Below are 17596 nucleotides of genomic sequence, written 5' to 3' on the forward strand. Positions count from 1 at the left end.
TTACTCTTTGGAGTTTAGAAGAATGAGAGGCGATCTCATTGAAACATATAAGATCGTGAGGGGCCTTGATCGGGTGGATGCACCGAGGATGTTCCCAATGATCGGGGAAACTAGAACTAGGGGACATAGTCGCAGAATAAGGGGGGGCTCTTTTAAAACTGAGATGAGGAGGAACTTCTTCACCCAGAGGGTGGTTAATTTATGGAATTCACTGCCCCAGGGAGCAGTAGAAGCAGAAACGTTAAATATATTTAAGTCTAAAATAGATGGTTTTTTAGCTGCCAAGGGGATAAGGGGCTACGGGGAGAGGGCAGGGATATGGACCTAGGTATGGTTAGTATAGTAAGACCTGAGTGATCTCCTGGACAAGTGTCGATCGCCTGGATTGGGGTCGGAGAGGAATTTCCCGGATTTTTTTCCCGAATTGGACCTGGGTTTTTATCCGTTTTTTTGCCTCCCCCAGGAGATCACGCGGTTCTTGGGGTGGAGAGGGGTGATAGCGGTATAAAGGGGAGGGTAGTGTCTTGTGTTCTGTGTCTTGTGTCTACTGTTTGTGGGTAAGTGTGTCTGTTTAGTGTTCAGCCATGAGCGAATGGCGGTGCGGGCTCGACGGACCTGGTGGTCTACTCTCGCACCTACTTTCTATGTTTCTATGTTGCAGGTAGTGGAAGCAGGTAGGGAGACTGACAAAGGGTGTGGCGCAAAGTCTCCAGAGGTTTCCGTTCAGGTTTCCTAAGTGGGACAGGGGCATAAGGCAGCAACTCCGCCGCTGCGCCACCGTGCCGTTTCTTGTCCTTCATTCATTCAATCTCTTCCCCGAAGCAAATGACAGCTGTGCTCTTCTGTTTTAATAAAAGCCAACAGAATCTATTTTGTTGCCGCAGCTATTTTCCTCTCCTCACTGCTCATCTACCTGTCGCAGCCTAGGAGACATATGGGAGTTTCACACCTTGAGAATAGATTTTCACATGCAGTCTGCAGTCTTGAGACAGTAACTCATAATTGCACGAACGCACACAACCTGGATAGCTTTATCGCAGCAGCTGGTGACATTTACCAATTAGAATTGCAGTTCTTTAAAACAATTTCTTCTATATCGCAACTTGCAAAGGGTAATTATTTATAATGAACAAGGAAGAGATATATATTCCTTGTTAGCGCACATCTTGTGCAACTGTCATGTTCTCTGGTTTGTCAGGAGGTGCTGAGCACCAAGATAAGAAGCAAACAACAATTTTTCATTATTAACCCCATTAAACTTGATGGCTTGATTCATCAAACTGCGCTGGTCATTATTGTATTAGAGGAGCGATGACGAGGAAACACCAATTCTATCTTATGCTGAGTTAGCATTTAACAAAAAAAATTGCAAACAACTTGAACTTTGATCTGAAATCTATCACCTATTTTTCATGACTTATTGTGTCCTTGTGAATAATCAGTATAAGTGTTTTTACCAAATGGAATCAACGTGATACGTGGGCTCTTAAAAGATAACGAGGGGTTTCAATGTTGAGGGTGGCACAGTGGCGCAGCTGGTAGAACCGCTGTCTCACAGTGCCAGAGACCATGGTTCGATCCTGACCTCGGGTCCTCTCTATGTGGAGTTTGCATGCTTGCCATGTAACAATATGGGTTTCCTCTGGCTGCCCCACCGCTCGCCCACATCCTAAAGACGTGCGGGTTTGTAGGTTAATTGGCCTCTGGGAATTGCCACTGGTATGTAGGGATTGGATGCGAAAGTGGGATAGTATAGAACTAGTGATCGATGGTCGGCGTGGACATTGGTGGGCCGAAGGACCTGTTTCCATGCTGTATCTCTAAACAAAACTCATACAGGGAGACTTGAAGGTTTAGAGCAGATCTTTTTGTATAAGACATCAACATGTTAAAGATCTCTGAGATAATATAATAATAGTCCGAAATGTCACCTATTCCTTTTCTCCAGAGATGCCTCTTGACCCGCTTAGTTACTCCAACATTTTATGTCTATCTTCAGTGTAAACCAGCATCTGCAGTTCCATCCTACACAATATATAAGGCGAGTTGCTTTATGAAAATGTTGAAGAAAGAACTGCAGATGCTGGAAAAATCGAAGGGAGACAAAAATGCTGGAGAAACTCAGCAGGTGAGGCAGCATCTATGGAGCGAAACCTTCACTCCATAGATGCTGCCTCACCCGCTGAGTTTCTCCAGAATTTTTGTCTGCTTTATGAACATTTTTAGTTTTCAAGACATTTTGTGATTTAATACTTACTATGAATAAAAATGCAATTTCTATTTCTAAACCCTTTTCATTTTACAAACACAACCCTTAAATGTAGCCTATGGTACAATAACAAATCTGGGTTCCATCCTGACTACGGGTGCTGTCTGTATGGAATTTGTACGTTCTCCCTGTGACCTACATGGGTTTTCTCCGGGATCTCCGGTTACCTCCCACACTCCAAAGACATGGGTTAATGGGCATGGTACAATTGTAAATTGTCCCTAGTGAGTGTAGGGTAGTGTTAATGCGCGGGGATCGCTGGTCGGCGCAGACTCGTGAGCCTGTTTCCACATTGTATCTCTAAACTAAACTAAAATAACTGGCCTGTAAACATAGATAATTTACGACATACAAAAAAATCAATGAATTAATAATCACTGTAAACACCAAATGATGGTGTGTGCGGAGATGTTTGCAAGCAGCAGACGTTTAGTGCTGGCAAGGTATAGTTCATCGGCTGAAAACTGTATTTTCACTGGCCATTTCACTTAGCTGAATAAGGAAATAAGGATGCCTTTCACTATACATCTCAAGGTCTTTTGTTTGCTGTCTTAACTCATGAAGGAGCAATGCACACCGCAATTATAAAAGGGAATGACCTCCTCTTTGTACCGCTCACCTCTCCATTCAGTGCTCCTGCTGACCAGATCCAAATTAGGTGCAGATGGAGATCCACAATTTAGTCACGATTTTTTATTGTGAATCCAATATGTTTTTAATTGTTGTTGGCAATTTTCCATTTGCCTGTTCAAGCTGCTTGGCACCACTCAGGGTCTGGACTTTCGATCTGCATAAGCTTTTCTTTGGTCCTTGCTTTCTCCCTCCTTCCACCCCCCCTCCCCCACATAGCCTACTGTCTCCGCCTCTTCCTTTCTTCCCCCCCCCCACCCCAACATCAGTCAGAAGTAAGGTCTCGACCCGAAACGTCGCCTGTTCCTTTTCTCCATAGATGCTGCCTCACCCGCTGGGTTTCTCCAGCATTTTTTGTCTACATTCGATTTTTCCAGCATCTGCAGTTCCTTCTTAAACCTTTGGTTTCCAGTGGTTGGTTTTAGTTTAGTTTAGTTTAGTTTAGCTTAGAGGTACAGCGCAGAAACAGGCCTTTCGGCCCACCCAGACCGCAACGACCAGCGATCCCCGCACACAAACACTATCCTACACACTCTGGGGACAATTTACATTTATACCAAGCCAATTAGCCTACAGTATGGGTTGCTGCAAGAAGAGATGCACTTCCAATGATGTGGCCCACCAAATTTAAAGCTGATCAAACAAATTTTTAGTCAGACGGTAGTTAATCTGTGGAACTCATTGCCACAGAGGGCTGTGGAGGCCACGTCAGTGGATATTTTTAAGCCAGTGGTAGACAAATTCCTGATTAGAACGGGTGTCAAGGGTTATGGGGAGAAGGCAGGAAAATGGGATTAGGAGGCAGAGATCAGGTGGACCAAATGAGCCGAATGGCCTAATTCTACTCCTACAACTTGTGAACAGAATGGCTAAGGTGGAGGGACAGGCAGCAAAGAAATCGAAGGCTAGGATGCTTGGAGTCTAAGCAGTAGGGCTGACTCCAACAGCGCCAGAGACCCGCATTCCATCCTGTCTCTGGGTGCTGTCTGGATGGAGTTTGCACGTTTTCCCTGTGACCGTGTGGGTTTTCTCCGGGTGCTTTGTCTTCCCACATCCCAAAAATATGCAGGTTTATAGGTTAATAGGATTCTGTGGATTGAGTTTAGTTTATTGTCGCGTGAACTGAGATACAGTAAAAAGCTTTTGTTGTGTGCTATCCAGTCAGCGGAGAGACTAGGCACACAAAAATGCTGGAGAAACTCAGCGGGTGCAGCAGCATCTATGCTGCTGCACCCGCTGAGTTTCTCCAGCATTTTTGTGTACCTGGGATTTCCCAGCATCTGCAGTTCCTTCTTAAACAGCGGAAAGACTACACATGATTACAATCGAGCCATTCACAGTGCACGGATACATGACAAAGGGAATAATGCGAATGACGTTTAATGCAAGATAAAGTCCAGTAAAGTCCGATAACTAGATAGCCTGAGGGTCTCCAAAGAGATAGATAGTAGCTCAGGATTGCTCTCTATTGTCCCTCAGGTGTAGGATAGATGATCTATGTAGGATAGAGGATAGTATGGGTGATCGCTGGTCGGCATGGACTAGATGGGCCGAAGGGCCCGTTTCAGCGCTGTATCTCTCAACTAAATTGAAAAAAGAAAAAGCTACACTGGCAGAGTTATTTTTTTACAGGCATCGCAAGTGAAACTTCTAACATTCATTTCACACGCTAAGTGATCTGTTGCTCACTGCCGTGGAGGGCTTCTTTGTACTTGCACACTTTTCCAATTAAGTGCCTGAATATGCTCTTGGTACACAGGGGGGCCTGAACCCCCTGCTGAAACCCTGTGTTATGCTTTCTTGAAACCCATACAAAACAGGGAGCAGATTATTTGTGGAGAGAAGGAATGGGTAACGTTTCGGGTTGAGACCCTTCAGTCGCCCATTCCTTCTCTCCAGAGATGCTGCCTGTCCCGCTGAGTTACTCCAGCATTTTGTGCCCATCTTCTACTGAAGAAAGCATCTGCCGTTCTTTCCTACACATTAAGCAGATTATTTATTCATGTTTAACAAACGCAATCTACATCTTTTCCTGCACTACATATCTTAATGTGGACAAAATTGCTGGAGAAACTCAGCGGGTGCGGCAGCATCTATGGAGCGAAGGAAACAGGCAACGTTTCGGGCCGAAACCCTTCCGGGTTTCGGCCCGAAACGTTGCCTATTTCCTTCGCTCCATAGATGCTGCCGCACCCGCTGAGTTTCTCCAGCAATTTTGACTACCTTCGATTTTCCAGCATCTGCAGTTCCTTCTTGAATATTTTAATGTGACTGGAAATGTATCGTTTCAGAAAAAAATATGAGGCTTTGATAGTCCCTGAAGCTTTTGGCAGCCAAAGTTGTTGGCATTAAGGAGCCTCGGTACAAATGTACAATTTGGGTGGCACAGTGGTAGAGTTGCTGCCTCACAGCACTAGAGGCCCGGGTTGAATTTAGAAGATTGAGGGGGGATCTTATAGAAAGTTACAACATTCTTAAGGGGTTGGACAGGCTAGATGCAGGAAGATTGTTCCCGATGTTGGGGAAGTCTAGAACAAGGGGTCACAGTTTAAGGATAAAGGGGAAATCTTTTAGGACTGAGATGAGAAAAACATTTTTTACACAGAGAGTGGTGAATCTCTGGAATTCTCTGCCACAGAATGTAGTTGAGGCCAGTTCATTGGGAGGGAGTTAGATGTGGCCCTTGTGGCTAAAGGGATCAGGGGGTATGAAGAGAAAGCAGGTACAGGATACTGAGTTGGATGATCAGCAATGATCATATTGAATGGCAGTGCAGGCTCGAAGGGCCGAATGGCCTACTCCTGCACCTATTTTCTATGTTTCTATGTTCTATCCTGACCACGGGTTCTGTCTGTACGGAGTTTGTGTGTTCTCCCCGTGATCTGCATGGATATTCACCGGGGGCTCTGGTTTCCTCCCAAACTCCAAAGACGTACAGGGTTGTAGGTTCATTAGCTTAGTAAAATTGTAAATTGTCCCTAGTGTGTGTAGGGTAGTGTTAGTGTGCGGGGATCGTTGGTCAGTGCGGACTCGGTGGGCCAAAGTGCTTGTTTCCGTTCTGTATCTCTAAACTAAACTAAACTAAACTAAACTAAACTAAACTAAACTAAACTAAACTAAACTAAACTAAACTAAAGGAAAAAGAAACACACTGATTATTGCACAAAGTAAGTGGTTGCAATTGCTGAAGGAGGATTATCCCAGCCCGAGGACATTGATGCAGATCTTCCTCAGGGCAGTGTTCACTCTGCTCCTTCTCTAATCCTCCTTCCACCATAAGGTTAGAAGTGGAGATATTCTCATGTTTACAACGGTTCAACTCCATTTGCAACTCTCAAGATAATGCAATGATCCACGAGATTCTCATAGGAATCTGAGGGGTAACTTTTGCACACAAAGGGTGGTGGGTGTATGGAACGAGCTGCCAGAGGAGGCAGTTGAGGCACAGGCTATCCCAACATTTAAGAAACGTTAAGATACATGGATAGGACAGGGTTTGGAGGGATATGGACCAAACGCAGGCAGGTGGGTCTAGTGTAGCTGGGACATGTTGGCAAGTTGGGCCGATGGACCTGTTTCCACATTGTAAGAATATTTAATTTTGTGTTTAGATGATGTTGTAGGAAAGATGTTGTCAAGCCGGAAAGCGTACAGAGATGATTTACGAGGATGTTGCCAGGACTCGAGGGTCTGAGGTTGAGCAGGCTGGGACTCTATGCCTTGGAATGCAGGAGAATGAGGAGTGATCTTATAGAGGTGTATAAAATCAAGAGAGGAATGGATCGGGTAGACGTACAGAGACTCTTGCCCGGAGTATGGGAATCGAGGACCAGATGACACAGTTTTAAGGTGAAGGGAGGAAAGACTTCATAGGAAGTTGGGACTAGTGTAGATAGGACACGTTTGTTGGCATGGGCCAGTTGGGCCGAAGGGCCTGTCTCCATGCTGTATGTCTCTATGAGTCTATGAGAATGGATGCAATCTAGATGTCACATTCTACGCCTTCTAATTTATGATGCCTTTCCTTATCTAATATCAGCTTTATTTCAAATAACTAAGATTCCAAACTTTGAATGAGACGATGAGCAAACATGAATAAGTGAAGATAAATGGGAGTTTTAGGTCCTGACCCGAAGGAGGAACTGCTTTGACAGAAGGAGACCTATTTCAGATAAAACCAAAAAGATTAGAAAAAAACATGAAGATGGACACAAAAAGCTGGAGTAACTCAGCGGGACAGGCAGCATCTCTGGAGAGTAGGAATAGGTGATGCTTCAGGTCGAGACCCTTCTTCAGACCCGAAACGCTGCCCATTCCTTTTCTCCAGAGATGCTGCCTGTCCCGCTGAGTTACTCCAGCATTTTGTGTCCATCTTCGGTGTAAACCAACATCTGCAGTTCTTTCCTTCCTATAGAAAAAAAAAACCACACAAAGTTGGGTAATATTCTCGCACTTGGTCAGCAACATTGTTATATATTGCTGTTGACACAAGGAACTGCAGATGTCGGTTTACCAAACAAAATGCTGTTATATAGGTGAACAGTTAAATGCTGTTATATTAATTTGGTGCATGGATAGGACAGGTTTAGAGGGATATGGACCCACCGTGGGAAGGTGGGACTAGTGTAGCTGGGACATGTTGCCCGGTGTGGGCAAATTGGGCTGAAAGGCCTGTTTCCACGCTGTATCACTCTATGACTATGACTCCATATTGCTGATATGAAACTCTTGTTCTCATTGTGGGATGTATAAGAAGATTGGTTATTTTAGTTGTTTGAAGAGTGGCAATTATTCCGTTAGCCCACAGAGCTAGTGTGTGGAACAGCCATGATTAGTTCATCTTTTCTTTGTGATCCTTCGGGTTGGGAATACTTTCTGCAACTAATATTCATGTTCATAATTGATAGGAGCGGAATTAGGCCATCAAACCTACTCCGACATTCAATCATGGCTGATTTATCTCTCCCTCCTAACCCCATTCTCCTGCCTTCTCCCCGTAACCTTAAAAATATCCATTGACAGCCACCACGGCAATGATTCCGTTGGCCCTAAGAGCTATATCTATCTCTCTCTTGAAAACATCCAGTGAACTGACCTCCACTGCCTTCTGTGGCAGATTCACAGCTCTCTGGATGAAAAAGTTTTACCTCATCTCAGTCCAAAATGCCCTATCCCTTATTCATACACCCTGGTTCTGGACTCCACCAACATCGGAAAAACATTTTTACTGCATCTGGCCTGTCCAATCCCTTAAGAATTTTATATGTTTCTATAAGATACCCTCTCATCCTTCTAAATTCCGGTGAATATAAGCCCAGTCGATCCATTTTTTCATCATATGTCAGTCACACTATATCTGGACCAAACGCAATATATTGTTTCAGCACTTCTTAACGACACCTGTGAATCTCGTGTATTAATTAGTAATTAACTCATTCACAGATGTAGTCACTAGGAAACGGGTCTAAATAACACGGTGGATAGGCTGCCAGCATGAATGAACTTTTGTTAGTCAGATGGGAAAAGTTTTTGTTTTCTTTTCTTTTTTTTTCTCTTAAGCAGCCTTGTTATCCGAAAGAATGGCTTTTTTTTTTTTAAGCACAGGTAGAAAGACTCGCATGAATCTAATTCTGGGTGTCGACCTCAGCAGCTTTGGTGAAGTTTAATCACTCGTTAACCTGACCAGATGAACACACGGTCCAAAAGAACACAAAAAAAAAAAAATCTCCCACTTAATTATATGCTGCAAAGTCTCGCACTTCCTGCTGCTAAACCTAATCCCACAGGTGCTGCCTCTGTATCTCAGGCTGTTTACTGTTTGGTGGGCTGGACTATGCAGCCTTTTGACAGCAACCGATTTAGCTTGAGAACTAATGGATTAACCTTTCACTGAAGGTCAAAGTACACTGTAGGATTAGCCCTCGTCAAGGTTTTCTTTTCTAGGAAGTGCCGTGGAATAGAAAATGCACCTTTCTTGTTCGATTATTATGTTCTAAATTTCATTGGTCCACGCCGTAATTTTCCGATTATAATCAAGAAGGGGGTGATTATTTACTGCCAGTTCCTGGTTTGTTGATAGCTCCGGAGGTTTGCCACTCCCGAACTCCTGAATTTTAGCCCTTCGTCAGCTGGGGAAGGAGTCCGAAAATTCACCTTTGCCCATGCCGACAAATGTGGTATGCCAGCTATTCCCTTCTGAAAAAGGTTGGGGTATATACGTGGAAAGCTGGGAGTCCCATAGAGGGAGTGCAGAGAAGGTTCACCAGACTGATTCCTGGGATGTCAGGACTTTCATATGAAGAAAGACTGGATAGACTCGGCTTGTACTCGCTAGAATTTAGAAGATTGAGGGGGGGTCTTATAGAAAGTTACAAAATTCTTAAGGGGTTGGACAGGCTAGATGCAGGAAGATTGTTCCCCATGTTGGGGAAGTCCAGAACAAGGGGTCACAGTTTAAGGATAAAGGGGAAATCTTTTAGGACTGAGATGAGAAAAACATTTTTTACACAGAGAGTGGTGAATCTATGGAATTCGCTGCCACAGAATGTAGTTGAGGCCAGGTCATTGGCTATATTTAAGAGGGAGTTAGATGTGGCCCTTGTGGCTAAAGGGATCAGGGGGTATGGAGAGAAGGCAGGTACGGGATACTGAGTTGGATGATCAGCCATGATCATATTGAATGACGGTGCAGGCTCTAAGGGCCGAATGGCCTACTCCTGCACCTATTTTCTAAGTTTCTATGTTTTAAGGCAATAAATATAGGCGCGTGAGGTGAAAGAGCGGATCCACTGAAAGAGAGGCACGTTTGGTACTTTGTTATAACATATCCATTGTGCCGCTGCAAACCATAGGAACGAAAATGTAATCTAGAAAAATAAAAGCATGGTTTTTTAACAAAAAATGAAAGACGAATGAAGAGATTTCTAAAGAGTGAACTATGAAAATTGAAAAACCTGACTTTTATTATTCAGGACTAAGTATTAAAATGCCTGGAAAATGTTGATTTTTTTTTTTTTTTGCACTTTCTAAGGATCTATTCAGCATGTTGGAGAAATAATGATCAGAACACTTTACTGGCAGAATGAAACAGATGTCATGGTCATTTGGTATGCAGCAACATATTAAAAGCAAAACGTTGTTGAGAATAGACATCACAAGAGATTAGAATGACACAAAAGCATGAGTGAAGTGCATATGATTGTTTCTTATTCTCTTGCATTTATCTGAATGAATATTTAATACTAATTAACAGTCATGAAACTACCAGTGCACTGTTTTCGAACCATGGCAATCCCTGCCTGCATTCACGGATCACAATTTGAAAGCATTCATTTACAAATCCAAATAGGATTATCTAATTTTTATTTCACAAGAGATTGAATTGTTACTAGCAGTAGATCAATTTTCATTTCATTAAAGGCAAGTCAAAAAAACTCCGAAGGTAGACACAAAATGCTGGAGTACCAGGCAGTGTCTCAGGAGAGAAGGAATGGGTGGCGTTTCGGGTCGAGACCCTTCTTCAGACTGGGAGTCGGGGGAGAGGGAGACAGAGGTATGGAAGGGTGAGGTGTGAACACGAAAGATCAAGGGGGATGCGGATCAAGGAAAATGTAGCGTGGATCATTGTTAGCTGAGGGCAAAGTGACAATGAAATTGGCAGTAAATAAATATTTGTGAACCGCTTAAACTTTGAAGATCCAAATCAGGGTGTCACACAAGAAACTGCAGATGGTGGTTTACAAAAGAGGGTACAAAGTGCTGGTGTAACTCAGCAGGTCAGGCAGTATCTACGGATTGTGACGCTTCAGGCCGGGACCCTTCTTCAAACCAGAAACGTCACCTATCCATGTTCTCCGGAGATGCTGCCTGACTGGCTGACTTACTCCAATACTTTGTGTCACATCTTGCATTTAGATTCATATGCAAGGGTCATAGAAGATTTCCAATATCATTTTAAAAATACATTATTATGGTGCAAATATAGACAGGACAAAGCATTCTGCATGTGATATTGCAATGTGCCATTACATTTACTTATTTCATGGGTCCTCAATTTTTACATATTATTTACTCTCTGCTGTCTTCTGGCGGCAATTAAAATATCATGTCTACTCGGCCATTCAATCATGCTAATCTATCTTTCCCTCCCAACCCCACTCTCCTGCCTTCTCCCCATAACCCTTGACACCCGTACTAATCAGGAATCTGTCAATCTCTGCCTTAAAAATATCCATTGACTTGGCCTCCACAGCCTTCTGTGGCAATGAATTCCACAGATTCACCACCCTCTGACTAAAGAAATTCGCCCTCATATCAATAGACAATAGGTGCAGGAGCAGGTCATTCGGCCCTTCGAGCCAGCACCGCCATTCAATTTAATCATGGCTGATCATCCACAATCAGTACCCCGTTCCTGCTTTCTCCCCATATCCCCTGACTCCGCTATCTTTAAGAGCTCTGTCAAACTCTCTCTTGAAAGTATCTAGAGAACCGGCCTCCACCGCCCTCTGAGGCAGAGAATTCCACAGACTCACAACTCTCTGTGGTGAAAATGTTTTTCCTCATCTCCGTTCTAAATGGCTTACCCCTTATTCTTAAACTATGGCCCCTTGTTCTGGACTCCCCCAGCATCGGGAACATGTTTCCTGCCTCTAGCGTGTCCTACCCCTTAATAATCTTATATGTTTCAATAAGATCCCCTCTCGTCCTTCTAAATTCCAGAGTGTACAAGCCCAGCCGCTCCATTCTATCAACATATGACAGTCCTGCCATCCCGGGAATTATCCTGGTGAACCTACGCTGCACTCCCTAAATAGCAAGAATATCCTTCCTCAAATTTGGAGACCAAAACTGCGCACTGCATACTCCTGGTGTGGTCTCACCAGGGCCCTGTGCAACTGCAGAAGGACCGCTATGCTTCTATATTCAAGTCCTCTTGTTATAAAGGCCAACATACCATTCGCTTTCTTCACTTCATGCTTACTTTCAATGACTGATGAACAAGGACCCCCAGACCCCAATGTACTTCTCCTTTTCCCAATTTAACACCATTTAGATAATAATCTACCTTCCTGTTTTTGCCACCAAAGTGGACAACCTCACATTTATCCACATTAAACTGCATCTGCCATGCATCTGCCTACTCACCCAACCTGTCCAAGTCACCCTGCATCCTCATAGCATCCTCTTCACAGTTCACACTGCCACCCAGCTTTGTGTCATCTGCAAATTTGCTAATGTTACTTTTAATCCCTTCATCTAGGCCATTAAGGTAAATTGTAAATAGCTGCGGTCCCAGCACCGAGCCCTGCAGTACCCCACTAGTCATTGCCTGCCATTCTGAAAGGGACCCGTTAATCCCTACTCTTTGTTTCCTGTCTGCCAACCAATTTTCGATCCTTCCTAAAGGAACGTCCTTTTATTCTGAGGCTATGACCTCTTGTCCTAGACTCTCCCACTAGTGGAACCATCCTCTCCGCATCCACTCAATCCAGGCCTTTCACTATTCGTTAAGTTTCAATGAGGTCCCCCTCATCCACCTAAACTTCAGCGAGTAGAGGCCCACTATCTTCAAACGCCCATCGTATGTTAACCCAATCATTCCTGGGATGATTCTCGTAATCCTGCTCTGGGCCCTCTCCTCAGGTATGGGGCCCAAAGCTGCTCACAATACTCCAAATGATCCACATCCCTCCATATCCATGTGCCTATCCAGCCTCTGAAATGCCACTGCTGCAGTCAGATATTATAATATCACTTGAAGCCAAAAGGAAACACTTTTCTAAAATAAAGAGTGTAAACAGACAGAAAAGCATGGGTTAAAAAGCTGGAGTCATTCAGCGGGACAGGCAGCATCTCTGGAGAGAAGGAATGTTTCAGGTCGAGTCTGAAGAAGGGTCTTGACCCAAAACATCATCCAGTGATGCTGCCTGTCCCGCTGAGTTGCCCCAGTTTTTGCGTCTATCTTCGGTTTAAACCAGCATCTGCAGTTCCTTCCAACAAAGAAAAAGCAGGGGAGACGGGGCAGAAATGGATAGCGCCAGTGGATAATAAAATTGGATGAATACTTTGTGTATGGTCTCCAAAGGCAGTAATTTCAAAGATTCCATCCTGCCTTATTCTGGGGGTGTGAAGCCCCCAACACAAAACCTATAACCTGACACGACTCAGTCATCTCGTGAAAGGGATGAGTGCAGGAAGCCCATGGAGTCACGCTGAGTGTGGAAATTGGGCACATTGTTCATGTAATTAGAAACCTTTAACCAGCTAACGTGGGGCGCTGGAGCTGGTTAAAGGTGTTATGATGTTCCAAAATAGTTTTCATGGGCACAAATGAAAGAGGAATCTTTCAGAAAACTCTAGTCTTTCAGTCCGACTGTGTCCAATATCAAATTGAAAGATAAGTACAACCCCAGCTAAAAGGAACTGAACTTGTCGTGGAATGAAATCCAAGTTTCTTTTATGGGGGGAAAAAAAAAAAACTCCTGGGGAAATGTAATACTCAGACTTAATTATTAGGCTCCAAATACCAGTTCATGCTTGCAGCTCACACACAAACAAACAAAGAGAGCAAACAAGTTGGGAGAACGGGAGCGGAAATGCTTACTGTATAACGAAGATTTACTGACAAGATATTGGGCGATTTGTGTGCAGGTTTCGTTCAGATTCATTGTGCTACTCCGGTGGATGGTGCCAGCGATGACGGATGCGAGCGGCAAGGTGGTTGTTGAGGGCGATGGCGGTCGAGGAAGGGCCACGTGGGTGCCGCAGGGCGCGACCCCAGGAACAAAGGAGGACCCAACATGGGGGGGAACCGAACCGCTGTGGGGGGGGAGGGGGGGGGGAATGCTGCGAGTGGGAGAACAAAGGCGGATCTTGCTTTCTAAAAGACTTTGTAACTTTGTCACCGCCCTTTATGTGGTGACTCTTTGCATACCTTGGGTAAGCAAAACATAGAATTTCACTGTGATGTCACATGTGATAATAAGATTATCATTCCTTCATTCCTTCATTCAGGAGTGAGGCTGGTAGGAGGGGAGAGGGAACCGGGGTCAGGCCCACCGCACCCTCGAAGTTGGCTGCGGGAGGCCCCCCTGGGGAACAAAGGTGGAGGGGCGAGGATAGGGATGTCACGTACAAGGAAGGAGATTACTGGAGGCCCCGCAACAGCCTGGGACCCGCCTGCAACAAGTACCGCTCATAAGAACTAGAGTGTGGAATTTGCCAAAATGGTGCCAAAACATGGGGCCCATTGCATGCGGGCTCAGTAGACTATTTCCGTACCCTTGCTAATCGAGGATCAGGGGGTTAGGCAATACTCTACTAGGCTGTTTGTATGAACGTGTTTCACTGTGTAGCACTTCGCATATGTGCCAATGGAAAGGACATTGAACCAACCATATGGGGTGTGGAGCCAATTCAGCAGTGGACTTTGCGGAGGAATTCATTGCCACAGATGGAGGAGCAGGCCAAGTCAATAGATATTTTTAAGGCGGAGATTGATAGATTCTTGGTTAGCCATGGGTGCCAAAGGTTACAAGGAGACGGCAAGAGAATCGAGTTGAGAGGGAAGATAGATCAGCCACGACTGAATGGCAGAGTAGGCTTTGATGGGCCGCGTGGCCCAATACTGCTCCTATGACTTATGACCTTATGAATCATGCTATCAATTCCGTCTCCTTCTGTGCCAGAAGACTTTTGCGGATGAAACAATTTGAATATTCAACCTGTCTCATGCTCTTCTGTCCATCGGTTACCTTTGCTTAGAACTTTATCCCAGGGATGTGGCTAATCTTGAGGAAATCCCAAAGACGTACAGGGTGGTAGGTTAATTGGCTGCCGTAAACTGCCCCCCTTGCGTAAGTGTGTGGTGGAATCAGGGTGGGATTGATGACAATATGGAGAGAATAAATACATAGGAAGGAACTGCAGATACTGGTTACACCGAAGATAAGACACAAAATGCTGGAGTAACTCAGTGGGACAGGCCAGCATCTCCGTAGCGAAGGAATGGGTGACATTTTGGACCGACACAATATGTCACCCGTTCCTTCTATCCAGAGATGATACCGGTCTGGCTGAGTGACTCCACATTTTGTGTCTATCTTGAGAATAAATGTATATTAGATTGGCGTACAATTAGTGTAAAGAAGTGATTGATGGTCAGCAAGGACTTAGTGGTCTTAGGTCTTAGTGGACTTTAGTGGTCTGAAGGGTGCCAGTTTCCATGCTGTATCTCTCAATTACTCAAATAAATTAGGGCTGTGATATAATTAATGTTAACCCCATTATTATACAATAGAGTGATCCCAAAGTTGTGCACTGGTCTTGTTAATCCTGGCCTGATTGGAGAGGCTAGGGCTTTAAAATGCGTCTAAGCTTCAGGGCTACTGGGAGATTTGGCAATTTGGGAGTGCTCTCTGCAGAAATGGGATAAGCTACAGTGGTGACAGTTTGTCTAGAGCCTAGATCCAAGCTGCAGGACCATCTGCAGACCCTGTCAATTAGGTGCAAACTGCATAGAAGGATTGGATGACTGCAAACCAGGACATCCACCTTGTAAATAATTGTAAATAATGTTGCAGAGTTCTACTTTGTCGAGTGTTGATTGGATGAGGTATTGAGCCTTGTCTGGTTTCTTGCAGATCAGGTAAATGTTGCTATGTTTGCTTCCTTGAAAAGCTCTGTTTGAATACAATGTAGTACCTGCTGTATATTGGGTAGGGAAGTGTCCGTTATGTATGGGGTTAATCGATATCTGTAATTGGATTGTTAAAGAGACCACCCCCATGTGGTTCGGCCCTCGAGGTCCGGGGACCTATAAAAGTCTGCTGCCCGAGGTCCCGCGTCGATCTCCTGGGAGAGCGCTAGGACTGCGTGACCTTCTGGAGTGTCTCGTTTGAGATGAGGCCTAGAGGATCGGACCCGCGAGGCAGGTACGAGGATCGGACCCGCGGTGGTTAGGTACAGTGGTGGCAACTGTAATTGTGTTTTGTTAAAATAAGAGGATCAAGTGCTTGATTCAGTGGTTTTTGACTGAAACTAGACGGGGGGGGGGGAGCTTAGAACGACCAAATTACAATCTCAATGCTGAACTCATGAGAGGATCTGTTCAAGGTTTGCTATTGTAACGTGTTCTATCTTCTGAAACTTCAGCCTGAAGTTTAGCTTTGAAATGCAATTTGTGATTCCATTTTTCACTTAACTACCTCTATAAAGCATACTCCATAAAACACACTGCGGTTAGCAGCAATGGTGTTGCAGTTAAACAAACACCTCTCACAACATTGTCATTTGGTGTCTCTGCTTCTCCTTGTATCGTCAAGGGGATCTATAAAGCCATCTCACTTTTGAACTCATCCCATCATACTTTTAAATTGACAAACCATGGTCTTCCATCTGGGCTAATTAAAATATGATTTGCCTCCCATTGCTCATGCAACTTATGAAGGCGTCATGGTGACACGGCGGTACAGTTGTTGCTTTTCAGCGCCAGAGACCGAGATCGATCCTGACTACGGGCGCTGTCTGAATAGACAGTTCTCCTCCCTGACCCACATGGTTTTTCCCCGAGATGCTCCAGTTTCCTCCCACACTCCAGGTTTGACGATTAATTGGATTGGTAAAAATTGTAAATTGTCCCTAGTATGCTCCATTGGTTTGGTGTACGGGGATCGCTGGTCAGTATGGACTCAGTGGGCTGAAGGGCCCTGTATCCTCGCTGTGTCTCTAAGCTATGTGGATAGAGAACTGGCTGGCAGACAGGAAACAAAGACTGGCAGGCAGTGACTAGTGGGGTACCGCAAGGCTCGGTGCTGGGACCCCAGCTATTTACAATATATATTAATGATTTGGACGAGGAATTGAATGCACATCTCCAAGTTTGTGGATGACACGAAGCTGGGGGCAGTGTTAGCTGTGAGGAGGATGCTAGGAGGCTGCAAGGTGACTTGGATAGGTTGGGTGAGTGGGCAAATGCATAGCAGATGCAGTATAATGTGGATAAATGTGAGGTTTTCCACTTTGGTAGCAAAAACAGGAAAGTAGACTATATCTGAATGGTGGCCGATTAGGAAAAAGGGAGATGCAACGAGACCCTGGGTTGTCATGGTACACCAGTCATTGAAAGTAGGCATGCAGGTGCAGCAGGCAGTGAAGAAAGCAAATGGTATGTTAGCATTCATAGCAAAAGGATTTGAGTATAGGAGCAGGGAGGTTCTACTGCAGTTGTACAGGGTCTTGGTGAGACCACACCTGGAGTATTGCGTACCGTTTTTACAGTCTCCTAATCTGAGGAAAGACATTCTTGCCATAGAGGGAGTACAGAGAAGGTTCACCAGACTGATTCCTGGGATGTCAGGACTTTCATATGAAGAAAGACGGGATAGACTCGGCTTGTACTCGCTAGAATTTAGAAGATTGAGGGGGGATCTTATAGAAACTTACAAATTTCTTAAGGGGTTGGACAGGCTAGATGCAGGAAGATTGTTCCGGATGTTGGGGAAGTCCAGGACAAGGGGTCACAGTTTAAGGATAAGGGGGAAGTCCTTTAGGACCGAAATGAGAAAAACATTTTTCACACAGCGAGTGGTGAATCTCTGGAATTCTCTGCCACAGAAGGTAGTTGAGGCCAGTTCATTGGCTATATTTAAGAGGGAGTTAGATGTGGCCCTTGTGGCTAAAGGGATCAGGGGGTAT

General features: G+C 44.7%; 1 protein-coding gene and 1 long non-coding RNA gene across 7 annotated transcripts in view; one reads left to right on the forward strand and one right to left on the reverse strand.

The window, feature by feature from the left end:
- Positions 1 to 1887, forward strand: part of LOC116983796 — a 4033-nt gene extending 2146 nt beyond the window's left edge. The window contains exon 3 of the long non-coding RNA XR_004414816.1: positions 1878 to 1887. This is a non-coding gene — a long non-coding RNA (uncharacterized LOC116983796). The remainder of the gene's footprint in view (positions 1 to 1877) is intronic.
- cadps2 (calcium dependent secretion activator 2) overlaps positions 1 to 17596 on the reverse strand; it is a 393466-nt gene that overhangs the window by 37276 nt on the left and 338594 nt on the right. The window lies entirely within an intron of this gene.

The sequence above is a fragment of the Amblyraja radiata genome, chromosome 19 (assembly GCF_010909765.2).
Source record: "Amblyraja radiata isolate CabotCenter1 chromosome 19, sAmbRad1.1.pri, whole genome shotgun sequence".
NCBI classification, from domain to species: domain Eukaryota; kingdom Metazoa; phylum Chordata; class Chondrichthyes; order Rajiformes; family Rajidae; genus Amblyraja; species Amblyraja radiata.